Source organism: Belonocnema kinseyi, chromosome 7 (assembly GCF_010883055.1).
Source record: "Belonocnema kinseyi isolate 2016_QV_RU_SX_M_011 chromosome 7, B_treatae_v1, whole genome shotgun sequence".
NCBI lineage: Eukaryota > Metazoa > Arthropoda > Insecta > Hymenoptera > Cynipidae > Belonocnema > Belonocnema kinseyi.
The window spans coordinates 38,716,674-38,724,884 of NC_046663.1; positions in this window are offsets into that span (position 1 = coordinate 38,716,674).

Here is an 8,211-nt window from a genome sequence, read left to right on the forward strand (position 1 = left end):
TTGAAGGAGATGAGCCAGCCTAGTCTTGTTAATGAACAACTGAGTCAGCTCTGTTGTGATTGTAAATTTGTGAATTTGGCGACAGGACTCAATCTGGGAGAACTGAAAGATTATAATGAAGACATTGACGATCAAACGAGTGAATCTAGATGTATTGCTGTCTTTAGGTATAAAAATTTGAAATTACATATTTGGATTATTCCAAAACTTTTTTTTAAAGCAAAATTCGCTGCTAGTCTTCACATTTTATTAGGGGCCATTAAAAAAATGCCTCACACTTCCAGGGGACAAGAAAAATATAAAAAAGAATAAACATGTTTTGACATGCTTTAAAAAATGAAAATTATTGACTTTATTTTACAAGTAAAGCTTTTAAATACAGACTTTACATTCTTTTCCCTCTTGCCATTTTTACTTCCTGTTTTCACAAAACTGTCCATTTATATACTTTTTTGCTTAAATTAATTTTTAAAAAAAGTGTTTTTTATTTAAAGTTAATTATTTTTATTCGAAAAGCCTATTATTATAAGTTTTCTTTCCAAATTCAACTATTTCGTTGCAATTTTTTATGTTTATTTGAAAATTTAATTATTTAGTAGAAAATTAACTTTTTTGTTGAAAAATTATATATTGGATAGAAAATTCAACTGATTTGTAGATAATTTGTATTTTTGGCTTCAAAATAAAAATTTTTTGTTCAAAACCCAACTATACTTGATTGAAAGTTCAACTACTTTGTTAAAAATTCATTCTTTAAAGATTCACTTCTTTGATTGATTTAACTATTATGTTGAAAATATAATTTTAGTTAAAAACGAATTTGTTCAAATAAAAATTTAAGTATATTTGTTTGTTTGGTTTAGAATTCAACTATTATATTTTTTATCAAGAATTTTTCGCTTTAATTAAAAACTTAAATATTTAGTTAAAAATGAAATTTCTTTGTGCAAAATTGATGTTATTGGTTAAAGATTGAAATATATTGTTCAAAATTAGTTTTTTTTTTAGTTATACATTAATTCTTTAACTGAAAATTCAACTATTTCATTATTGGCTGAAGATTGATTCTTTTTAGTTGAAAATTCAAACAACTTAGTTGTATGATTATTTATTTTGTTGCAAATTTGTCTTCTCTGGTGAAAATGAAATTTCTAGTTAAAAGTTGAACTGTTTTGTTAAAAATGCATTTTATTATTTGAAGATTCATCTCTCTCGTTTAAAATGTAACTATATTGTTAACAATTCTTATTTTTTGGATAGACATTAATTTGTTAGTGTTGAAAATGCAACTGTTTCTTTGAAAATTCCTCTTTTCGGTTTCAAAAGTCAACTTTTTTCTAAAACATGCAAATTTTTAACTCAAAAATTCTAGTCTTTTGTCACAAAATCAATCTATTTTGGTTGAAAATTAAACTATTTTTTTGCCAATGCAATATGTTTTTATTTGAAATCTTAAGTGTATCATATTACACTCAACATCTAAGTATATTATATTACACTCAGTATGTTACCTATACATTAATATGATTTAAAAGAATTTATTCCACTATTTTCGTGGAAAATCATCCTATTCCCCTGTTTTAAAAGAATTTTGTGCTGTAAAGCCTGTTAAAATATTGTTATTATTTGTTTTGTTCTTTTAATATAGGTTTTCATCAAATTAAATCCTGTGACGAATAAGGGACAGCATGGGCAGTGTTTAAAATAGCATGACGTGAACGATTTATTTATTTATAATAATTTATTTATATGTATATTGAATTTTTATTTCAGTTAAATCAGACGTTCAGTATTCTCATTTTTTGCCAACATCATTTTTGCCTCAACAGATGAAACCAAAAAGAATCTGCATACCTCGAACTTTTATTTAAAATCTTCATTTCGATCAGTAATCAGATCGGAAAACTTGCCGAAGATTTTTCTAACTCCTTCTTCTTGATTTTAAAGTTGGACCAAATAATTTCTACGCATTTTGATACTTCGTCTTAAGTCTGATATGTAAATTTCCATATTATTTTGTATTTATATTAATAATAAGCCACTGTGTGCCAAAAGGAAGAATTTAATTTTCTTTTAAATACATTAAATTCTTCCTTGGTATGATTTAATGAAATTTTAAGATTACAATTAAGAATCTTGTGAATTCGTGTGAATTATTAATAGATTTTTCTACATTATCTTTAAATTCTCGAATAATAAATAAAGGAATATATTATATATTGTGTCATGACTTAAAATGATCAAAACAGTCAAATCGTTTGAGCTACCAGAAAACAATTTTTGGGTTGCCATGCGAAAAAAGTAAAAAAAAAACACAATTTTGAAATCGATTAATATCTTATGTTCTGCCTTTGAACATAAAAGAGTTAAAAAACTGTCTTTTTGTTTAAAGAATTAACCCGAATATTTAATATATTCATTTTTTACTAGTGACAAATAATTAAGAAATTGCAAATTAAACAAAAAATTTGATTTATTAAATTTTTTTAAATAAACGTGGAACTAATTTGTTAAAAAATAGTTTTTTTGTTGAAGATTAATCATTTTAGTTAGAATTGCATTTTTTGGATGAAGATGAATTTTTTTTACTGAAAATTGAACTGTTTCATTTTTGGTTGAAAGTGTATCTTTTTAAATTTAAAATTCATGTATTTTCTTTCAATTTTCGTTTTTTTGCAGAATACTTGATCTTTTTAGTTAGAAATTTAACTATTGGGTTCAACATTCGTGTTTTATGGTAAAAACAAATTTTTCTTTTAAAAATGCTTTGGTGGAAAATTAAACTATTTTGTTCAATTTTTTGTTTGCTATGAAATGATTTTTTAAACTTAAAATTAATTATTTTATTGAAAATTCACATTTTTATGGAAATTTCAACTATTATGTTAAAAATTTGTCTCTTCGTTTAAAAATCCATCTCTTTTTGTAAAAATGTCATATTTTTTTGGTTGAAAATGTCTGGTTACAAATTAATCGGTTACGGTTTAAAATTAAATTTCGTGCTGAAAATTTACATTTTTTTTGTTAAAAATTCATCGCTTTTACAGAAAATTCGTATTATGGGCTTGAAAATTCAACAATTTAGTAGTAAATTCTAATTTGTTCGAAAATTAAACTGTTTTATAGAAAACACTGTTTTGCCTTTTTGCTTGAAAATTAATGTATTGGCTGAAGATTGATCCATTTTGTTAAGAATTTATCTTTTTGGTTGAAAATCCACCTTTTTTGCGGAAAACGCGCATTTTAGCTTAAAATTTGAACATTTTTGATTAAATGTTTTTCCTTATTGACTTTATATATATATATGTTCCTTTTTTATTATTTTTGAACCAATAGGGTTTTTACATTAAAATTTTTAAAAATTGTAAATCCAAAAATGAAACAAAAGGTATTAACCGATAAACAAAACATTGATTGAAATTGAAATTATCTCAAAAGTTGAAAAAAAGGAATCTAGTCGATGTTCTGTAGATTTTTGTGTTGAAGATCTGAAATGAATAAATTAAAAGGCTTTCCTGTTCTTACACATTTGTGCCTGCAATAATTTTGATATAATATCAAGTTATTTACAAATGTTGTAAACAATAACTGAAAACAATTTATCAAGGAACCAGAAAGCCGTCACGTCCCTGTCGTTGGTTTTGGATTGCGCAAAGAACGGTAAATATCGCAGGTTCTAAGTAAAGGAATTTTTAATAAATTATCCTCATTCGACAAATAAAAATGTAATTCAATTTTATTGAATTTAAAAATCTTAAACATATAATCTTTTAATGCCTTTTAATCTATTCATTCGGAAATTTCATTGAATATTGAACTGTTTTGATGTCGTCTAGAAAAACACGAATTGTTATTTAAATGAATTTTATATTTTTAGTTATGAGATCGTTATTTGTATGCACTATAGGGAGAGTTATTTGTGCAATTATTTAATCGTATATGTGATATTGGAAGAGTTACCTTAAAAATTTGATAATATATCAATGGAAAAATCTTCTAATCTAATCTATAATTCAGCTCATTTAATCAAATTGTTTCATTTTATTGAATCGAGAGTTTTACCTAAATTAATAAGATGCACATGTCTAACTGTTTAATATTTATTTATATGAATATTTAGTAATAATTCTATCTGTTATACTATTTCTAAATTGAATATGACGTATCCTTTATATCGTATGTATTTTATATAAGAGTCACGTTGACCTTTTGACTGTCAAAACTGAATCCTCGGAAGTTAGACCATTTTTTCAAATTCATTTCTGTGCTTTTTACTGAAAAAAATTAATTTCAGGGAAAGAATCAAATAGAGAGATACAAAATAAAAAATGATCTATTTGACAGTTAAATGGTTAATAAACTACGCCTATAATAACGCAGGAGTTTAATTATATTGTGTGTGTTTGTATCTGTATTAAATCGACATTATTATTATTACTATTATTAATTAATCATAAATATCATTAAATTAAACTTTTTTTCTTATTTTGAAAAATATGTAAGAAGATCATCTGAGTGATTTTAAAAAATGATATAGTATTTACGATTTTTCTAAACGCCTTTTTCTTGCCTCTGTCATTCACGCAAATTATAACAAAATATTATTTATATCACAAAAAATTGTATAAAAATAGGTCCACGAGAAAACTCTTATTTGTATCTCTGAATAATTCTTTTATTCATTATTGAATAAATAATTAAATGTTAAAAATATTCTTGACGTTTTCAATTCAAATTCCTCCTCTGAAGATCCTACAAAATCGTATATCTGTTTATAGGATATATAAAAAATGTATAAAATTTTCTATTTTTTTCAAATAATTGGCAGTAGTTTGATATAAATTTTTTGTTCACAACATACATTTTTATTTTTTTCTAGTTAAGATATAAAATTTTTTTATAATTTCACCAGCATATACGAGAGAAACTGAAATGACGATAGCTCGTCATATCTCGAAGAGTCATTATCACTTTTTTTAAAATGAAAGCTGCAATTAAAAACAATTTTTATATCATAACTAGAAAAAATTAATTTAAGATAAAAATTAATTTTTTTGTTAAGAACATTAATTTTAGTTAAAAATGATTTTTTTGTTTCAGAACATTAATTTCTTAACTATAAATTTACCTATTCTATTTTTAATTAAAAATTCATGTATTTTGTTCAAAACTCGTATTTTTTGTAGAAAAATTAAAACGTCTGGTTAAAAATTTAACTATTTGGTTGAAATTTTTTATGCTGGAAAATCAATTATTTTGATATAGATAACCTTAGGCGACCGATGTTGTATATATGGTAAAAAACTTATGCAGCTTAGCGGTCAGAAATATAATTTATTTTAAGTCCAGCTCATTTGTCAACGTTTGTGATGCAAGGTTCGAACATTGAAGTGTTTACTTTAAACACAAAACTTGAGTGACTAAAAAATGTATTTCGAAAGAAGAACTGAAAGAAAAAATTTTTCTGACAAACATCTCTAAAAACAATATTAACAGATACAAAAATTTGCCAGCACCACATTCGAAACAATTTTTCTAATGAAGTTTCAAGGTTATATCCTCTATTATGGAAACCGAAAAAGAACTTAATTCTAAAATCAAGGCATAGATGTAAACACTTCAATGTTCGAACCTTGTCTCACATTTTTTAATTTATTTGCAATCTTTTGACTTCGCTCCAAACAGGAGTCTTGAAGAGGGGCTGGTATCAGACCGAAACGTTGACAAATGAGCTGGACTTTAAATAAATTATATTTCTGACCGCTAAGCCGCATAAGTTTTTTACCGTACCAATTATTTTGGTTGAAAATTCAACTTTTGGTAGAAAACAAATATCTTTTGGATGACAATTCATGTATTATGTTCAAAATTCATATTTCTTTGTTTAAATTCAACTGTTGTTTATTAAAAATTACAATTTTTTGTTAAAATACCAACTATTACATTTTTTGTTGAAATTTAATCTTTTTAGGATTAAAATTTAACTCCTTTGTTAAAAATGAAACTAATTTATTCAAAATAATTTTCTTTTGTCATCAATTAATTTTATAAACTAAAAATTAAGTATTTTATTTAAAATTCATATTTTTGGATAAAAAATTCAACTATTTTGTTGCAAATGAATCTTATTAAGATTAAAATGTAACTTCTAGATTAAAAACTGAACTAGTTTATTCAAAATGATTTCCTTACCATCAATTAATATATTAAACTAAAAATGAAATATTTTATTTAAAACTCAAATTTTGAATGAAAAATTCGGCTTTTTGTTTTAAAATTCATCTATTCTTGTAGAAATGTCCTACTTTTTGGTTAAGAAATTATTTTTGAAAATTAATTGGTTACGATTTAAAATTAACTTTCTTGTTGAAAACTGACATTTTTCAGTTGAAAATTAAACTTTTTTTTAGAAAACTCGTATTTTAGGTTTGGAAATTAATTTTTTAACTGAAAATTAAATTATTTTATGTTTGGTTGAAGATTAATTTGTTTAGTTTAAAATTCATGTATTTTGTGTAAGGTATTATAGGGAAAAAGTATACGATTTATTAGTATTATACAGAACATTCTTTCAAAATGTTGACAAAATATAGATTTATTATTGTAGTATCACATACTCGAAAATCAAATTATAAATATCTAGATTACTTCTGTTTTTAAAGCTTTAAACAATCTTATTTAAACAATTTTATTTTTTGGAATTGAAGAATCCCGAAATTGTATGATTTGAGATAGAAATGTCCAAAATAGGATAATTACAATAATTCAAAATTGATTAATTTAAGATCAGAATTTTTCAAGTTTGATCGTTTAAAATTATTTTAAAGTTTAATAATTTAAATAATTAAATACTAAATTTAATGATTCAAAGTCGAAGCTTGTGAAATTTTAGAATCTTCAAATGTTATCACATAACAAAATAGAGGTATAATTTAACATTAAAAAATCTGATGAAATGAAAAGTAATTTTAAATTTGAAATATTATAAACTTCTACTACGAAACGTTATAAATTAAGTAACCCCGAACTTCATAAACAACTTAAAAAAATTATTTTATCAAGAATTGAGTATTTATAAGAATTGAATATGAAAACTCTTTAAGATTCCAAATATGTATTTAAAACCAAAGAAATTATTTATTGACTAAGGGATAAATTTTAAATAGTTTAATTTTGGCCTATTTTGGTTTTAAATAACACCATATTTAACCTTATTATTTCAAATAAGTAATTTTAACACTTTATTTAAAATCCAATAAAATTTTTCAAGATAATATTTTTCAATTTTAAGTAGATAATTTTTTTAAACCTTCAGCCAAAGATTGGACAATTCTAAGATATTAAATGAAAATAAAAAATAAACCAAAGTATGTTTGGTATATGTGATTTCTATGTTTAAAATTCCAGAATTTTAAGCATTTTTAATTTGAAACTATATATTTTGGAAGTTGACCTTAAAATGTTCAATATTTTGGAAGTTTTAAAAATAAAAATAGGGAAAATAAGGGAAGGGAAATTAGGGAAATGAGGAGTGGGGAAGTAGGATAAGTGAGGGGAAATAAGGAGATAAGTGAGGGTAGGAAAAGCAAGGTAAAAGAGGGGAGGGACGTAGAAGTATTGATGGAGGAGTGTGAGGGGGAATGAAGGAGGGGGAAGTAAAATAAATGAGGGGAGGAGAAGTAGGGAAAATTAGGAAAAAATTATGAGAGGGGAAGTAGGAGAAGTAGAGGAAGCAAGGAGAAATGAGAAGAAGGAAAGTAGGGAAAGTGAAGAAAAATGAGGAAAGAGAAAGTAGAGGAAGAGAGGAGAAATGAGGGAAAATGGAGGTGGAGAAGTAGCGCGAGTGAGGGAAAATGAGAGGGGTATGGTTTGTAAGAGATAATGAGGGGGGATAGGGGGAGAGAAAATAGTGGAAGTGAAGGGAAATAAGGGGGTGCATGGGAAGTAAGAGAAATGAGATTTGGGAGTGGGGGAAGTGACGCAAGGTATAAAGATGAAGTGAGAACAAAATTGAAGCATTTTTAAATCAAGATTTTGAATCCAATCGTTAAAAATAAGTAATTTGGAAATTTAATGAATTTTGAAATTGTAGTTTTCTAAGGATATTTTGGATTTTTTTTTATTGAAAAATAAAATACACATATAAACAGTATAATTTTATCATATATTTATCTATAAACAATTAATAATAATTAATAATGTTTATCTTCA